The sequence below is a fragment of the Equus asinus genome, unplaced genomic scaffold, assembly GCF_041296235.1.
Source record: "Equus asinus isolate D_3611 breed Donkey unplaced genomic scaffold, EquAss-T2T_v2 contig_1, whole genome shotgun sequence".
Classification (NCBI taxonomy): Eukaryota; Metazoa; Chordata; class Mammalia; order Perissodactyla; family Equidae; genus Equus; species Equus asinus.
The window spans coordinates 2,679,899-2,699,975 of NW_027224738.1; the positions used below are offsets into that span (position 1 = coordinate 2,679,899).

The 20,077-nt window shown below is 36.8% G+C and overlaps 1 protein-coding gene across 1 annotated transcript in view; it reads left to right on the forward strand.

The window, feature by feature from the left end:
* Positions 1-18,140, forward strand: part of LOC139042840 (centromere-associated protein E-like) — a 79,828-nt gene extending 61,688 nt beyond the window's left edge. The window contains exons 37-43 of the mRNA XM_070503401.1: positions 1,357-1,575; positions 4,503-4,685; positions 11,154-11,266; positions 12,869-12,966; positions 14,582-14,765; positions 16,454-16,740; positions 17,785-18,140. The gene's annotated coding sequence lies outside the window, so the exon portion shown is untranslated. The remainder of the gene's footprint in view (positions 1-1,356; positions 1,576-4,502; positions 4,686-11,153; positions 11,267-12,868; positions 12,967-14,581; positions 14,766-16,453; positions 16,741-17,784) is intronic.
* Positions 18,141-20,077: the final 1,937 nt, after the last annotated feature.

The following is a 20,077-nucleotide window of genomic DNA, read 5'->3' on the forward strand; positions in this document are numbered from 1 at the left end:
TTGTTCCCAAGGTGACCAGCCCTTGTGGACAGATTCATATGAACCAAGATTGCTTGAGATCAGTTTTATTAATTTGTTTTACTTTCCACTGATGAGAAAATTCATTCGGCTTTCTGAAGTAATCTCTACCTCATACACCTGGTAAAATTGTCATTAATCAGAAAGTTGCTTGTTATATAGGCAGTTGGAGCAAAGGGAGCTAGATTAATATTATAGCTCCTAAGATTGGTTTTATATTTCATTTGTTTGGGTAGTTCTTTCCTGACACTTTAATTTCATCTGGAAACTATACTTAAATCACATTGAAATGTAGATAACATTTTTAAAAAAGGTTTTCCTGTGGATAGTGAATCCCATTTGTCGAATACCCCAAGCTAGCAAAACAGTAAATGAGCTTTTAAAATAAAAAAAAATGGTCCACAATCAATGAAGAAAAGCATAAAACCAGTGTTTGGGATAAGATAATTTCCATATAATTCAGTGTTTTTCTCATAATATTGAGGGCTCACTTGTGGTTAGAAAGTAGAGATTTCTGCTCTGTGGATCAGCATGGATATGTGGCTTCTTCCACCATCTGAGCATAGCAATTGATAACTTGGTGTGGTGTGGGGTCAGTAGTCCAGAACCAAGGAGAGTCCAGGGTGCCAGCAAGAACACAACTAATTTAGGATCCGCATCTCACAGAACTACCATAAAGCCACAAAGAAAGATACAGGTAAGGCCAAGAAGGCATTCATGATGAGAGCAAAAAGTACATCCCATAAGAATAGGAAGTAAAAAGATGATAGAAGCAATTTCAGAGTGAGTCAGCCTTTGATGTAACGAGGGTATGGATTGGCTGTTACTCCCTGCACGGAAATAGAAGATTTTCAGATTACGAAAAGTCAGTAAATTTTTTTCCTTATAAACACTGAGGTTTGAAATGAAAGAGGAAAATAGATTGTTATTAAGTTTACTGGGTATGCTCTGCTATTAGATGTCAGTTAATGTTTATATATGACATTATATATGTCATAACATACATAATGATTTTAACCTGACCAGTTCTTCAGATTCCTCTTCATATGTCAGTGCTGATCTAATAGAATGAGATTATCGTCTTGCAAATCAATATGAATCCTCTCTAGTCCTTATTCTTCTTTTATTCTCATAATCAATATCCAGCGTCTTCTGAAATGTCAGGAACTGGTGCAAGCCACAAAGAATGTTCACATTCTTTTAAAGTACTATTCTAGAATGTTCTGAATAATGAATTTCAACATATGCCTTGTCCTAGAACTCTAGTATTTTCCATAGTGGTTTTTTTAATACGTAATTCATTTTAGAAGCTATAGTGTTGTCTTTACTACTCAATAGGCTATAATAAATGAATCAACAGAGTTTGAGGAAAGAAATGTGACCATCACCAAAGAATGGGAACATGACCTGAAATCAGTGAAAGAGAAAAATGAAAAACTGTTGAAAAACTATCAAACTTTGAAGATCTCTCGAACATCTGGTGCCCTTGTTAATCCTACTACACAAGGCGATAAGAATCTTCATGTCACATCAAGAGCTACACAACTAACCACAGAGGTATGAGATTTCTTATAAGATGTTTTTCAATTTGCAGCTTCATTGTAGAGTTAAAGATGTATCATATGTAACATTTCAGAGCAAAATCACAGTATTGAAGGTATTAGGGAACATGCATGATGGACTTGTTTTTTAAATATAGTTCTATTGGGGCGCTCACTCAACTAATTATAAAGCTACATGTTACATAAGATCTTACCTTTGAATTATAAAATAGAAGTAACTCATGCCTTAATTTGATTAATAGGTATGTATACCACTTAAGGTGTTATTACCATACATTATAAGTTTTCTAAATCATGTGACTTTCTATTAAATTATAATCTATGTCTATAGTACCAAACTAGTTTAGAGAGAAAGAGCAATTTAGCTTTTCTCTAATTATCATCAGTGTCTTTAATATTGGTTAATGTGATCAAAACAAAAATGGAAGAGGCTAAAAGTATAATAAATTTCTTATACAGATTAACCTGTGCCCAAGAATCAGTACATTATTTGAATAATCCAATAACTGTATTAACTGCCCTTACTTGGGAATCTGTACAGCAAACACGCTGTTTTATTTTGTTAGCACACACGTCTTAGTGGGGAACCCGAGTGAATTACAACTTAGCATTTTTACCAAAATAAATATTTATAATAAAACATCAACTGCCAGTTTAATAATTATTACTAGTGGAAACTAGAAGATCACTAATATAGAGTTTATTGATTTGCTGATCACTACAGACCTCAGTCAGCTGTAGAGGTAAAAATAGTGGAAATATGAAACCCATCTTCCAAAGCAATAAGATAAACAAGCACAAGGAAATCCCATTTTCAATGACCCCAGGAAATACCCCATCAGATAATAAATCGTATGTTATTAGTTTGATAATTAGGCCAAATCAGAGTAGCACAGAGCAGGTCAGTGATGTGGAGGTAGAGCAGTGGGGCAGGCAGAGAGTTGGGCAGTCCACCCAAACAAGTAGGAGAATTCAGTGCATGACAGTAGGAGCAGTCAACTCAGGGGGGAAAGATAGTCTGCTTAATGTTTGAATCAGAACAACCAACTAGCCATCTTAGAAGAATAAGTCTGGACTCCTACCTCATTCATTAAACAAAAGTAAATTCCAGGTGGACCAAAAAGAAACGTTTTCCAGGAAAACCTGCATGTGTGTATATGTGAACAGTCTTATATTATGAACAAATTAAGATATTTTTGTACTTATAAAAAACTGGAAATAACCTAAATGTTCATTAGTAGGTGACAGGTTAACTAGTTTATAGTACCTCCATGAAATAGGATATATTTACCCATGAAAACAAAAATGCGAGAGATCTATGTGTTGATAATGAAAAGATCTGGAAAATATATTATCAAGTGAAAATAAAATTTTTAATTTTTTAAAAAGCAGGAGGCCAGCCCCATGGCATAGTGGTTAAGTTTGCATGCTCTACTTCGGCGGCCCAGTTCATGGTTCAGATCCCAGGCACGGACCTACACCACTCATTGGCAGCCATGATGTGGCAGCAATCCACATATAAAATGGAGGAAGATTGACATAGATATTAGCTCAGGGCTAATCTTCCTCAAGCAAAAAAAGAGGAAGTTAGCTCAGGGCTCATCTTCCTCAGCAATAAAAACCCACAAAAAACCAGAAGTATATATTTATTGTTGTTATGTGCTGTAGAGTCAGCTCTGATTCCTGGCAACTCTATGAATGAGTGATGTCCAATATCCTGTCCTCAAGAGCCCTACTCAGCTCCTGTAGACTCACGCCTATGGCTTCCTTTCTGGAATTACGCCATCTCGTATTTCGTCTTCCTCTTTTCCTGCTGCCTTTTACTTTTCATCATGTCCCCAAGGTAGGATAGTCTCAGTTTTACAATTTTTGCCTCCAGAGATAGGTCAGGCTTAATTTGCTCTTGGACCCACTTGTTCATTTTTCTGGCAGTCCAGGGTATCTGTAGAGCTCTCCTCCAACACCATATCTCAAATGAGTCCATTTTTTCCTGTCAGCCTTCTTCACTGTCCAGCTTTCGCACCCACACATAGTAATTGGGAATGCGAGGGTGTCGATAATCTTGGCCTTGGTCTCTAATGATACTCCCTTACTGTTGATGATCTTTCCTGATTCTTCCATCGCTGCCCTTCTGAGTCACAGTCTTCTCTTGATTTCTTGGCTGCGGTCTCCATTTAAACTGATGACTGAACCAAGGGAAACAAAACCTTTAACAATTTCAGTGTCTTCATGGGCTACATTAAAGTTGTATAGTTCTTCTGTAGTCATATCTGTCTTCTTCATGTTCGAATGCAGTCCTGCTTTGGCTCTTTCTTCTTTCACGCTATTCTGTGTGAACTTTCTTCTTACACACTATTGTGTGTGTGACTTACTGTTTTTGTAAACTGTATATTCACATGCGTAGATACATATAGAAAATTTCTAGAAGGATACACTTGAAAGAGTTTAGTAGTCATCGCTTTAGAGTCAGTGGGGGTTCTGAGATGGGGGAACTTAATCTTAATTATATGCCTTTGGATTTTTCCACATACTTGTATTTTTCAGCATAAAAACTAGGTAATAAAAATAAAGGGAAAGATATGTTACATGTATTCCTCTAAAGTGTCAATTAACAAATATACTTTCTGTAAGTAGTGTTAATTTAAAATGTAAGTGCCTATTTAATATGCTTAGCACCATGCTAACTAGTAAATAAAATAAGTACTAACCTTATATAAAATCTGGGCCTCTTTTAGTCCTAAATGATCAGCTTCTAAATGAAAAAAATAATACATGTATAAATTGAGTGACATTTGGAGTCTCCATCTATCCTATGTTGATGCAATCTGAAAGATTAATACCTATATATGATCTTTGTTTCATATAAACTGTGATTCTGTCTTCAAGGCACACCTTATATATGTGTGTTTTTTTTAATAGAAGATTCAAGAGCTGGAAACTTCACTACGTGAAGCTAAAGAAACTGCCATGCAAAAGGAAGACAAGATTATAAAGATGCAGAAAGAGCTTGAGATGACTAATGATATAATAGCAAAACTTCAATCACAAGTTAATGAATCAAATAAATGCCTTGAAAAAACAAAAGAAATGATCCAAGTACTTCAGGTAACTTAAAACTCATTTTATAAATAAAGGCATAATTTTATAAATTATGCATAATAAATATAAATAAATGCATACGTTTATTTTCATGCCAAATAATGATTGTTTTCATCTTCCTGTAAAAATTATTTTTAAAAAACATAAATATTCTTGACAGTTTAAAATATATCTTATTTTTTTAATTTTTTTTAATTTTTTTACTTTTCAAAGTAAGGAAATTTTTTATTTTCACTTTAATTTCTGAATGCCAAAAATGTAGAGGATGTATGTTTGTATATCTCTAGTAGTATATTGAAACATTTTTTCATAAATATGTTTTTTTTTAATTTTTTATTATTGCAGTAACATTGGATTATAACATTATATAACTTTCAGGTGTACATCATAATATATTTCGAATTCTGTGTAGATTACATCATGTTCACCCCACAAAGACCAATTATCCATCACCACAAGTGTGTCTAATCACCCCTTTTGCCCTTCCCCCTCCTCCCTTCCCTTCTGGTAACCACCAATCCAGTCTCTCTTGCTCTGTGTTTGTTTGTCATTTTTATCTTCTACTTATGAGTGAGATCATATGGTATTTGACTTTCTCCCTCTGACTTATTTCACTTAGCATAATACCCTCAAGGTCCATCTATGTTGTCACAAATGGCCAGATTTCATCATTTCTTATGGCTGAGTAGTATTCCATTGTGTATATATACCACATCTTCCATTCGTCCCTTGATGGGCACCTAGGTTGTTTACAAGCCTTGGCTATTGTGAATAATGATGTGATGAACATAGGGGTGCATATATCTTTTATGCCTTTGTGTTTTCAAGTTCTTTGGATAAATACCCAGCAGTGGGATAGCTGGATCATATGGTAGATCTATTCTTAATTTTCTGAGGCGTCTCCATACTGTTTTCCATAGTGGCTTCACCACTTTGCACTCCCACCAGCAATGTTTGAGGGTTCCTTTCTCTCCACATCCTCTCCAACACTTGTTGTTTCCTGTCTTGTTAATTATAGCCATTCTGACCAGAGGGAGGTGATATCTCATTGTAGTTTTGATTTGCATTTCCCTGATAGCTAATGATGTTGAACATCTTTTCATGAGCCTGTTGGCCACCCATATATCTTCTTTGCAGAAATCTCTGTTCAGATCTTTTGCCCACTTTTTAATTGAGTTGTTGGTTTTTTTCTTGTTGAGACTTTCTTTTTATTTTTCAAAAAAATATGCTTCTTATCTAAATATTTAATACTCTGTTAGATAAGTACATTTTAAAATTATATTTTTTTCTACTTAATCCCCTGTTATTGAGTCCCACCTGGTAGCCTATGGGCTTAATCTAACCTGTTTTCTCTAGAAAGAGCAGAGTTGAAATGTTTTTGAGCTTGAATGCTGTTACACAAGTCGCACCCTCCTTCATCACAGCCTTCCTTCCTCGTCTGAGCCACAGCTACTTCTCACTCTTCTGCTACTTGGGTCGGATCCTAATAGGCATTTTGTTCACTGTTCCTGCTCCAGTATCTCTTCTCTTCATTCCAAAATTAGAAACAAGCCAAGAATGCCTACTCTTTTCATTATTTAACATTGTTCTAAAAATTCTGGTTATTTCAATGAGACATGAAACAGAGAGGCAAGAGAAAATAATCTTAATTTTTGTTTTTAGAAATTGTTAGTATAGCTAAAAACCAAGAAAATCAACTGTAAAGCTTTAAAATCTTTGAGAGTAATTTTTTAATACTTCAAATAACTAAATGATCACATTTTTATTCATTCAACAAGTATTTGTTGAATACCTACTATGTGTTGGTCATTGTTCTAGATGCCATGTGTACTGCAATGGAAAAAAAATAAAGCCTCCTTGAAGAGGCTTACATTCTGCTTCATGAAGTCAGAAAATAAACAAGTATATATGTTTGTTAAACGGTGAGAAGTGCAATGGAAAAATATTAAGCCAGACAGAGGTATATAGGTGCAGGGTGAGAGTGGGTGTGAGTAGGAGTGTGATTTTGTAAGGGGAGTTGAGGAGAGCCGCACAATTAAGATGACGAAGTGATGGTGTGAGCTGTCTGGTAGGGAAGGGCCTTCTAGGCAAAAGAAGTAGCAAATGCGAAGGCCGCAACACAGAAGTAGTTGAGATGTATTCAAGGAAACAGCAAGAAAGCCAGCGTCTCCTGAGCAGCGTGGGCAAGGATAGAAGGGGAAATAGGTGAGAAGTAGCAGAGAGCCAAATCATAAAGCATCTTGAAAGCTATTTGTAAGCACTTTGGGTTTTATTCTGGATGAGATGGGAAGTCATCAGAGGATTTTGGCAAAATGATATAGTCTGACTTAAATTTTTAAAGGCTGCCCTTTGAAAATAGAATCCAGGAAGGCGTGTTTGTTAGTGACGTGCCAGCTCCTACAACAAAGGGAACCACAAAATGCAATGGCTCAAACAAAACAGAAGCTTATTTCACACGTAAAAGTGTGGGTTCCAGCTTGGCAAGTGGCTCCTTTCCACATGGTCATTCAGAGGCCCCCGTTTCTCCCATCTTGTTTCTCCAGCACTTCCTTGGTGCTGTTTTCATCTGCATGGTTAAAGCCCAGTTGTAAGCTGTCCGTGCTCAGGCTCACAGAAAAGGGACAAGATGGAGAAGCTAAAAATTGTCTTAAAATCTGTACTCATAAAGGCTCTGGCCCAGAAGTGGCACATGTCTCTTCCTCTCATATTTCTTTTTTTTTGCAAAATATTTAGATTCAATTTATCAAAGAGAAAGCCAAACACGTACCTCTCGTATTTCTTGGAGTCAGAGATGATTCCAAAGTTTTTGGCCTGAGCAGCCAAGAAGATAGAGTTGCTACATACGGAAATGGGAAAGACTGCCAGAAGAGGAAGTTTGAAACCAGGAAAGTTCAGTTTTGGACATGCTGAATTGGAAATGCCCACTGGGGACACCCAAGTTGAGATATGACTTAGGCAATTGAATATCTGAGTCTGAGCAAGATATAGGCGAGAGGTTTAAGTTTGGGGAATCATCAGCGTATAAAAATCATGAGACTGGACGAGGGCATAAGCATAATGGAGAGGAGATGTGGAGTAACCAAATGATGCTGAGATGGAGCAGCCAGTGAGTGAAAAAGAAAAGGGGGTCTGGGCAACAGAGTGGTTCCAGTTTCTTCATATAAGTGAAGCTAGTGTTTCAAGAAAAAGGGAGTAAGCGACAAATTTCTCCACACTCAGTATAGATTGGTACAGGTGTCTATGGAGAGAGGAATATCTTTCCTGCATACTAAAAGTAACCATTTAGATAATATAATAGAGTATGCCATTGTACAGCATCCATGAGGAAAGAAAACAAAGTATAGGGTATCCATAAAATCTTTATACAGTTTGAATTTTTAAGAATCTGTTTCTGTATTTTATATAAATATTCTATAAAATGCAACAGTATATTTAACTCGAGATTTGGCATAGTAAAATGCAAAGATATTAACTTTTAACCTATTCACCACTATTTTAATTCACCTGGATATAGCTGTCCAATATAATGTAGGGTTTATTAAGTGAATATAGAAGAAAGTAATTTGAACAAATGACTCATTAACAGTTTTGTTTAAATCTTGATACATTTCCTCTGTTGTATCTTTACAAATTATTTATATCAAGTAGCAGTAAATTTGTTAAAAATTCAAACTGTGCTAGTACTTTAGGGACATCCTGCACAGTGGGAAAAAAAGATCTTATTTATAACTGGCACAAAATATAAAATGCTCAAGTGACTAACCTTAACAAAAAATGAGACAACATATATGAAAAGAACAACAAAACTCTAAAAGGAAATATAGGAGAGCATGTGGTTTAAAATAAGAAATATGCCATTTCCTAGGTTGTAACCTAAATACTGTACAACCATCAGTTTTTCCCAAATTAATTTCTAAAGTTAATGTAATTCAAATCAGAATCTCAAAGGAATTCTTTTTCTGGTAGAGCAAAGAAAGTTTCTCAGCAGACTCCATCTAAAATAGGATGAGCAGGTGCTGTTCACTGAGAACACAGGCGCTCAGACTCCTCAGGCGGCTAGAGGATGTTTAAGGCTGTCAGCGCTTCTGAGTGCAGCTTGGGCACACGTCATGTGTTTGAAATAAGGAATTCTCACTGTCTTTCATTTCTAAGAGAGTATTTCCAATTTCAATTTCTTTTACTCAAGAATTGTTTTAAAACTGTTATATATGACTAATTTATTTCATTATATTGTGGCAAAAAAATTACTGCAATTTCTCCATTTTTAGAATATATTGAAATTTTCTTTTAGGTGTCATAAATGAATAAATATTTTTAGAGTTCTTTGAACTTTTAAATCAAAATGTATACAAGTAGATCAATGGAACAAAATAGAGAGCCCAGAAATATATACACACAAATATAGTCAGGTCATCTTTGACAAAAGAGCAAAGGCAATTCAATGGAAAAGGATAGTCTTATCAACTAGCGGTGCTGAACAACTGGACACCTTTCACAAAAATTAACTCAATTGATTGTAACCTAAATCTAAAACACAAAACTAGAAAATGCCTAGAAGATAACGTAGGAGAAAATCGAGGTGACCTTGGGTTTGGCATTGACTTTTTTTACATACAACACCAAAAGCATAATCTATGAAGGAAAAAAATTGATAAACTGGACTTCATTTAAATTAAAAATGTTTGCCCTATGAAAGACAAGCCACAGACTGGAAGAAAATCTTTGCAAAACACATATCTTTCAAGAACTGTTATCCAAAATATACAAAGAACTCTTAAAACTCAATAATTAGAAAGTAAACAGCCTGATTTAAAAATAGGCAATGGATCTGAACAGACACTTCACCAGAGAAGATACACACATGGCAAATAAGCATATGAAAAGATGCTCCACATCATATGTCATTAGAAAATTGCAAATTAAAAAACAATGAGATACCACTGTACATCCACTGTATCTCAAAATATAATGGCCAAAATCCGGAACACTGACTACACTAAATGCTGGCAAGGAGTGGGGCCAGGAGCTCTTGCTCACTGCTGGTGGGAATGCAAGTGGTACAGTAGCCACTTTAGAAGAGAGTTTGGCAGTTTCTTACAAAACTGACACCACTCCAGCCAGTCATATGCTCAAGGAGTCCCTGATATCAGCATCTGGTCCAGAAAGCCAGGGTATTTTACTGGTGCCATGACTGAGCAAATACTGGGCTCCTCCCAGAATGGGCTTATCTGACCTAGTCAGCAACCTCCTTAAGCTGAGCATCTCAGCTTTGGAAGCTTGCATCTTTTTAGTCTTTGCTAACTACGTGTGTGTGCAAATGTTTTTATAGGCACTGGGGGTAACGCCTAGAGGAATGAAGAGCTCTCTGGGTCCCTATTTAGATGGGTTTATTTTTGTATTCAATATATAATAGTAATCCATAGTATGGCTGTGGTAACAGCAATAAAAGAAATGAATGATTTATTCAGCAATAATAAGAAATGAGCCATCAAGCCACAAAAGACATGGAGGAACCTTAAATGCACATTGCTAATTTTAAAAAGCCCATCTAAAAACACTGCATACTGTATGACATTCTGGAAGAGGCAAAACTAGGCGAACAGGAAAAGATCAATGATTACTAAGGGTTCTGGGGGAGGGTGGAGGGATGGATAAGTGGAGCACAGGAGATTTTTAGGGCAGTGAAACTATTCTGCATGATACAGTGATGATGAACACGTGTCATACATTTGTCAAAACCCATGGACTATACAATGCAAACAATAGACTCTAATGTAAACTGTGAACGTCAGTTAATAATGTATCGATATTGGCTCATCATTTGTAACAATCATACCACACTAAGATGTTAATAATAGGAGAAACTAGGGGAGGACACGGGTATTACCGGGACTCTATGTACTCTGCTCAATTTGTCTATAAACCTAAAATTGCTCTAAAAAGTTAAACCTATTTATTAAAAAAGATTTTTGTATATGTTTGTATGTATATATGACTGATTTTTTTTCTGAGTCGAAGTAGATGTATGGCTAGATTGAACCAACCTTGAGTACAGAATATCCCCAATAATGTTATATAATATTTTGTGCCTTGAATTCAGTTCTACTTTGATATTTATATTACTGTTCATCTCTTGTCTTATTTTCCTGATTTACCTTTATCTACCCATTTCATTCGTTTCAACCTTTCTGTTTCATTTTGTTTAAGTATATTGTTTTTTAATTGGGAAAAATATTTGTTTTAAGAAATAGAAGTCATAGGTTTTCTAATTACACATTAGCTTCCAATAGCTTCACATGTACTTCACATCAAATATCTATTTGTTACTCATTTTAGGGTTAAAATTTGTGCCTTTCCTCCTTTTCATATGTTTGGAGTTTGCTGTTTTAAAATGTTCCTACTATATTAGGTAGTTAACAAGTCTTTGAAACTGCTCTAAAATTACTTTATTTCTCTTTTCTCTAAAACCTTTAGGACAAAGTTGCTTTAGGAGCTAAGCCCTATAAAGAAGAAATTGAAGAGCTCAAAACAAAGCTGGTGAAAATAGACCTAGAGAAGATGAGAAATGCCAAGGAGTTTGAAAAGGAGTATGTCTTTGTCTTAATTGAATATGACTTTAGTAGCTTAAATTTCCTTTCTAAACTGTATAAATTTAAAATATATTAAGATATTGTTATTGCTTTTTATAAAATAAATACAAACATCTACAGATTTTAAAGTTATTAAATTCTCATTATGTATGCAAAGGTTTTGAAAACAAGCACAATTCTGATCAATTACTGACATACTATGTCTTTGGATACTTCTTGTTCAATCATATAGGAACAGCTTAAAAATGGCCTTTTTTGTTTGAAAGTGAATATTAAGAACGTGTGTGTGTTTTTAGCAGTTTGTCTAAGGTTTCTGTTGGTTCTCTTAATTTCATTTGTTCTTCTTATTGTATTTTTGTGTAAGGTTTTATTTCCTTTTAAATTGTAGTACTTAGTGCCCAAGAGCATATTCCCTTTTTATTGATTTATTTATGTATAGTACCATATACAATAGCATGCCTAAAGTTCTTTGTGGTATAGCATAATGAAAAGAACATTAAACAGAGAGTCAAGGAAACTGAATTAGAAATATAATGTTGCCACTTATTAATATGTCACCTCTGACTCCTCACACTTTTTATTCTTCCTGTAAATGTTTAATAAATGTTTAATGATGATATCTAATTTTGCCCAAAAAGTCGCACTCTGAATCTTCATGCATTCTAACCAGCCTTCTATTGATAGGACTGTTGGTTTTAGTGGAGCATCATTAAAAAGGCAATTTTAGTGGCCAGCCCAGCGGCACGGTGGTTAAGTTTGCACATTCCACTTCGGTGGCCCAGGGTTCACCATCTTAGGTGTGGACCTACACATCACCTGTCAAGCCATGCTGTGGTAGGCATCCCACATATAAAGTAGAGGAAGATGGGCACCGATGTTAGCTCAGGGCCAGTCCTCCTCAGCAAAAAGAGGATTGGTGGCAGATGTTAGCTCAGGGCTAATCTTCCTCAAAAGAAAAAAATTTTTTTAAATAAATGCAAAGCAATTTTATATAGAATAGAATCAGCAGATACTTTCAGTCTCTAAGAAAGGCAGAAAGTCTCATAATTTAGCATTGCCAATTAACACTCAAGCAAATAATTAACAGAATGTCTTTTTCTCCTGGGTGCAATGAGCAGACTGTGACCTCTGACTGTGTCACCTCAGATCAGAGCTGCAGTCGAGTGTGCTTTCCTTACAGTGTATACAGAAGGTGCTTTTGGTTTTACGCTTTGGTAACTGTTGTACCTTCAAGAGGTTTCTAGGACCTCATGATAACAACCCAATTATTTGTTTTATGGTGCCCCTGAATGTAATTTTGCTCAATATCCAGTTAATAATACCTATTGGGCTTTCAGAAATTTTAAAAGAATTGGTTTCTCAATGTTAAAAAAAAATTGCCCCTGCAGCCAAACAGAACACTTCCAATTTGATGGTGTTATTTATGGCTATAAAGTGCATGATACCAGGGGGTATCGTGAGGGCTTACCTACTGCTGCTTATGCATATCATATCAATGTGATGTATCTTATCAGAAAATTCTTGACAGCAGTTCTGTTTATTCTTCCATTAAAAATTAGTTGCTGGCCTTTTACATATTTCTGTTGTTATTCTTAATAGAATTACTTGTACAAAAGCCACTGTAGAACATCAAAAAGAAGTTATAAGGCTATTGAGAGAAAATCTTAGACGAAATCAGCAGGCCCAAGATACTTCAAGTAAGTAGAAAATGCTGATATTTCCAGATCTTTTTCCATCTTACTTCTCAGTATACTTACACATTTTGAAGACTGCTATTATATATATGACAGTCAAGAATAAACCTGTTAATCACTAATTTATAAAGAACTATTTTTAAAATGAATTCATTGAGATCATATTTATCCTGTGATACCTCCTTAAGTTTCCTGTAATCTCAACTATTTATCCATTATAGATTCTTAAAAACTATGAATGTAACCTGTGCGCTATCAGATCTTTACATATTAGTGAAGATACCTTCAGTAGTATACAAGAATGACTTACCTGTCAAGGTAGACGTACCCTTCCCAATAAAACACAAGCATATCTTAATAGATTTTAACCATGTGCACTGTAAAAACATAGTCAGTATACAGTAAATATTATCCTACTTGTTGTTGGTACTGAAAATACAGACTTGATGCTTACTGGCAAACTCTTTGAAACTTATCTTAGATACAGTTTTCAAATCTAATCATCAAATTTCTGCATATACATTCCTCAAACTGTATCTTTTCCCATATTTCTGTCTCTTATGTTTCATTTGAAAAGAGAGAATGCTGAACAGTACTTGGGGCAGCTTTGTGTAGTGGGTCCAGCATCGAAATAACGTCACGAACAGTTCTCTAAGCTGACTGCCCTCACTTAACAGCCTGTGAAATCATGAGGAGAACGCCTGACCTTCTAGATTGGATATAGACTTGTAAGGATCAGGCTAAAAGTTGTGTGTGAAAGCACACTGAAAATTCTAAATGTCAGGCAAATGCAAGATGATGTTTGTGTGTATTATTGTCCACGCATTGTCTGGTGCTTGTTTAGTTTGAACTGCCCTAGTGTCCATTGCAGGATAATTGCAGCTCCTACCTGGAAAACTTCAAGGGGTAAAAATAGAACTTTTGTTGTTAGAGAAGGGTCAGGATGATTCCTTCTAATTTGTGACTTTCAGGTACGTGTTGTACCTGAATTCAGAATAATTCAAAAGGAAATGGACATTGAGTGTCTTCCCCACACTCATCTTGCCCCTCCCTTGTAAACAGTCAGTGACCCAGTGGATCATTCCACTTTCTAAGCACGTCACACTTTTATGCAATTTTACCTAAAATTTACAAAACAGTTCTTTACATTACTTGTACACATATGGTGTAAAATACTGAATAGTATATTCTTTAATAGCAGTCTAAGGTTTATTTAGTTAACAAATACGTGTTGAGTATTGGGAGCACATTGACTGCCTTGGGGTGGACCCCACACACGCTGTGTGGTGGAAGCAGCCCTCCAGGGGACCCCACTGGCGTCGAGAGTAGACAGTGAAGGGCAGCTCCGACTGCTGCCGTCACCGTGAGTGATCCTAGCAGGTGGTGGTGGTGGAGGTAGTGGGTGGAGAGAAGCAGGGGTTCCGCAGATACTTAGAATCCATGATGGAATTGGCATAGGAGGTGAGGGAAGAGGAGGAAGTCAAGGATGACGTTCAGGGAGATGGTGCTGAGATGTTTTGTTTTTTATAGTGATTTATTGAACTTACTAATGTTTGCTTTATTGTGAACTTTGGAGATAATTAAAATTATCACCTGTCTGTGTGTTTGCCTCCCACAGTGATATCAGAACATACTGATTCTCAGCCTTCAAGGAAACCCTTAACCTGTGGGGGTGGCAGCGGCATTGTACAACTCACAAAAGCTTTTATTTTGAAAAGTGAATATATATGGCTAGAAAAGGAAATTTCTAAGTTAAAGCAGCAAAATGAACAGTTAACAAAGCAAAGGAATGAACTGTTAAGGTAAGATCTGCTTACCTGATACAGGAATTATGCTTATGGTGGTACGTGTGGGAGAGGATGATGCCTACACATGCATATATATTTTTTGCAGTGGGCAACCCCTCACACATATAGGGGAAGTAATTTTTAGAGCTCATGTAATGTGTCTTTTTTAAAAGGAATGAGAATATGGTAGCACCATTCCAGAGGTTTGCTATCCATCAACTGACCTTTTTTTTTTCCTGAGGAAGATTCGCCCTGAGCTAACATGCCAATCTTCCTCTATTTTTAGTATGTGGGCTGCCAGCACAGCATGGCCACTAACAGAGTGATGTGGGTCCACACTCGAGAACCAAACCCAGGCTGCCAAAGTGGAGTGCCCGGAACTTAACCACTAGGCCACAGGGCTGGCCCATCAACTGATTTTAGCTAAGCCTGTTTTTAACTAAGCCAAGAACCAAAAAGTAAACCAAGATCTTTGAGGGGAGCTTAAATATGCCACAAATATGCCCAAGTCAGTGAGGCTTTACTCAAAGGAGAATCCCTGAGGTCCATTATTGTAGCCCATTAACCTTTATAAACAGTTGTAAAAAATTTAATTAATTGGCTTCTACCAAAGATTAGAATCTTGTGCTAATCTTTACTAATGATGCAATAGAAGAAAAATAGGCATTAAATAAATATGCAAATAGCTACTGTTCTGTGTGAGGCTATTAAACAACAAAAAAAGCAAACAGGACATTATGAAAGGGTCCAACAGAGGGATCAGACCTTATCTAGATGTGGGGAGGGGCGGTGATCAAGAAACTAATATGTAAGAGTAGATCTGAAAATGAGTAGCAGTTAGGCTTGATGACAGGAGAGATGGCTAAGCCTTCTAGGCTGAGGGAACAGCATGTGCACAGGCTTTGAGTCAAAGAGGAAAGTGGAACAGAAAGACATGCAGTGTGGCCAGAGCATACAGAATGAGGCAGAGTAAGTGCAAGATGCGATGCCAGAGGCCACTGGTCCAGATTACACATTGCAGGTCATTCTGAGGCAGCTGGGGTGGTCTCCTAAATGTAACGGGAGGATTACCACCACTGGAGGATTTTAAGCTGGGGCCTAATGAGCTCATACGGCGTCTCTAGCTGCTAGAGCAGAATGGGGGGGAACCCAAAAGTGTGAGGTTGTATCAACACACTTGGCTGACTGATCAAAGAAAGGAGAGCAGGGCCTAGGATTGCTTCCCAGGCTTCTCTGAAGGAGTGAATAAATGCAGGCAGCATTTCCTGTGGGAAGCAACACTATAAGTAATCCAGAAAAGCACAGTGTAATATATCTTTTAAAATAACAAAGGTACATTAAAGATTCATCCATCCAGAAGACTAACTTATCAAATTATTGCCACAGAGTATCAGTAGATAAACCATGCTGGACGACATCACTGATTCATTTGAAACCTAATATCATACTTTTCAAGATTCTGTGATCACGGAGATTTAGTACAATTTTTCAATTTATATTGACCTCATTTCATTTTCTGAACTGTGGAAATAATCCAAACTTAGGAAGCATTAGGTTGAAATTAAAATGTAAATATGATAAAATGGTAAATTATATGTCACATATATTTTACCACAATTAAGAAAAAAAATTTTATGTAAATATGAATATATTTCTGGAATTGAGCAGTCTTACAGTCTCTTTTATTTTTCCCCACATTTAAGCAATAATCATCATCTTTCCAATGAGGTCAAAATGTGGAAGGAGAGAACTCTTAAAAGAGAAGCTCACAAAGAAGTGACTTGTGAGAATTCTCCAAAGTCTCCTAAAGCGACCGGACCAGCTTCTCAAGAGAGACAGCATACGCCTTCTCAATGCAAGGAACAGAATTTACAAGATCCTGTGCCAAAGGACTCACCGAAATCTTGGTTTTTTGATGGCCGATCAAAGTCTTTCCCAGCACCTCACCCAGTTCGCTATTTTGATAACTCAAGTCTAGGCCTCCGCCCAGGTGGGTAAATATACTGGTTACTTGGGGATCGGGGATAACGGTTGGAACTCATTTGTCACCTGTGGCCCCAAAGGGCAAGTTTAGACAAGAGAAGATGTCATGGAGAAGCTGCTCTGCAGAGATGTCATTTGCTGTCTCTGTGAGAAGTTTCTCCAAAGCACAGCACTGAAGTGAAATCACTTTTTACCCCGAGGGAAGTCTTATTCTGCCTCCTGAACCTTCAACTTTTCCCTCAGATAGACAAGCAGCTCTCGAGGACACAGAGAGACACCATCCTACAAACATAACTACTTTTACTGCAAAAGACCTTCTTATCAATTCAATGGGCCAGTATTTCCAGTAGCATTATATTCATTTTACACAAGCCAGATCATAGACTTATATCATTTACATATTCATTCAATGAACAGAAATTTTTGGTCTCCACCTATGTGTCACATATTGCACCCTGATGGTACATTGATAACCAAACCAGATATGGCCCCTGCCTTCCTGGAGTTCACAGTCTAGTGGGTATAGACAGTGATCAAGTAGTCAAAAAAGGTACAGTTCTAGAGTTCAAAAGCCTATGAGTTTTTAATAGGTTGTTTTAGGAACATAAGGAAGTCTTCCTTGAAGAAGGGGACTGAGATCTAACAGGTTAAGGTGAGTTAGCTTAACAAAGAGGGGAGGGGAAGGCGATTCAGGCAGAGGGAACAGGGTCGGCCCAGCTGGGAGAGACCGTAACCAGGGGAAGGGTTGGAAAACCACGTGTGGCCAGAGCGCAGTGCACACAGGTTCCTCTGGGTGAAGTCGGTGAAGCCAGAGAGAGAAGAGCCAGATGCGCAGGACTTTGTGGGTTGTGGAGAGGAATTTTTACTTCATCCTGGGAGCATGCTAGAGGAAGCTGTTAAAAGATGTTAAAGAACAGCAGGAGAACATAATGGGTTATCAATTTGAAAACATTACCTCAGCTGTAAGGTAAACTGTATATAAGCTGTATGTTGTGTTGCAACCAAACGTGTTTTTTAATAAGATGACTTTTGCTTTCCATTTTTTTCTCAGAAGAACAAACTGCTGGAGCAGAGAGTGTGGATCCTCAGCCAGGCCCTTGGCACGCCTCCTCAGGACAAGCTGTGCCCGAGTGCAAGACTCAGTAAACTCTGCTGTCACTTTTCTAGGGGCCTAGTGTTCCTTATTTAGAAATGACTGTATTTGTTACTTTATTTTTCTATCCCTGGCAATGATGTCACAGTCCAACTTAATTTCAATTCAGTTTGCACTTTGCCATTAGAAATTGAGGCATTCCAGTCATTTAGAATGGTGATAGACTGCCTTCTTCCTGAATGTGGTAATACTTTAGAAGTTGAATTGTTTTATTTATTTATATATTTTGTGAAGAATAAAGTTATTGAAGGAAATTTCCAGTCTTTCCGTGTATACATAAAATGTATACATTTTCATTAATCTCGTTATCCACATGTGACTTAGATAATACATAAATTAAAGCATCATTTAATTAACAAAATTCCTAAACCTGGGCTCCCCGCAACACATAAAGCATCTATGGATGGGCTTCACACAATCTGTAAAACCTCTGAAATTTTATCTTTTGTGTGTGGATTCAGTTTTCTAGGATACTAGGGTCCCTACTTTCTTATAACATACTCTCTGAGAGGTCTGTTACTCTATAAGAGGTTAAGAACTGTGGTTTTAGAGAGTATCTGATAGTACTTTTATATCATATGACTTTGAAAAACCATATAAAACAGCAAGTTGCATAAGGTTTAGAACAGAGTTAGTGATTTCAAGGCATTCTTGGCTCTTTGGTAAGAAGACTTATTCAAAGGGAGAGATTATTAATTGTATCATAGCCATCACTGTTAAAGTCTATGAATTGGTTATTTCCCTTACCTTAACACACTGTCACAGGTTCACTAGGGTGAAGTGAAACTGTGCCTTCCTATAACGCTGTCCCTCAGGCCTGTCCCTTGGGAGTTTGGTTTCTCCTCTGCACCCAAACCAGACATGATTACAGAGCTGCAGGTTGATTCTCTACGATGTTCACTCCTCCACTGAATAAGAGTATTGCAAAGTAGTAGGTATGTTCACCTGGGTAATAAAACGACTTTAAGGCCATTAAAAATATAATCAGTCTTAAAAATAGATGATGACATAAAGAGATGGAAAGAGATTCCACGCACATGGATTGGAAGAATAAACACGGTTAAAATGTCCATACTACCCAAAGCAATCTACAGATGTAATGCAATCCCAATCAGAATCCCAATGACATTCTTCATGGAAACAGAACAGAGAATCCTAAAATTCATATGGGGCAACCAAAGACCCCAAATTGCTAAAGCAATCCTGAGAAAAAAGAACAAAGCTGGAGGTACCACCATCCCTGACTTCAAAGTGTACTACAAAGCGATAGTGATCAAAATGACATGGTACTGGTACAAAAACAGACACACAGATCAGTGGAACAGAACTGAAAGCCCAGAAGGAAAACCACACATCTATGGACAGCTAATCTTTGACAAAGGAGCTGGGAACATACAATGGAGAAAGGAAAGTATTTTCAACAAATGGTGTTGGGAAAACTGGACAGCCACATGCAAAAGAATGAAAGTAGACCATTATCTCATGCCATACACAAAAATAAAATGGATCAAAGACTTGAAGATAAGTCCTGAAACCATAAAACTCCTAGAAGAAAATATAGGTAGTAGACTCACTGACATCAAACTTAAAAGGATCTTTTTGAATACCAGGTCTTCTCAGACAAGGGAAACAGAAGAAAAAAATAAGTGGGACTTCATCAGACTAAAGAGCTTCTGCAAGGCAAAAGAAACTAGGATCAAAACAAAAAGACAGCCCACCAAGTGGGAGAAAATATTTGCAAATCATATATCTGACAAGGAGTTAATCTCCATAATATATAAGGAATTCACACAACTGAACAACAAAAAGACAGCACAATCAAAAAATGATCAGGGGATATGAACATTTTTCCAAAGAAGATATACAGATGGCCAAGAAACACATGAAAAGATGTTCAACATCACTAATCATCAGGGAAATGCAAATCAAAACTACACTAAGATACCACCTTACACCTGTTTAAATGGCTATAATCACTAAGACTAAAAATAACAAAAGTTGGAGAGGGTGTGGAGAAAAGGGAACCCTCATACACTGCTGGTGGGACTGCAAACTGGTATAGCCACTATGGAAAACAAGATGGAGGTTCCTCAGAAAACTAAAAATAGAAATACCATATCCAGTTATTCCATTACTGGGTATCTACCTAAACAACTTGCAATCAATAATCCAAAGAACATATGCACCCCTG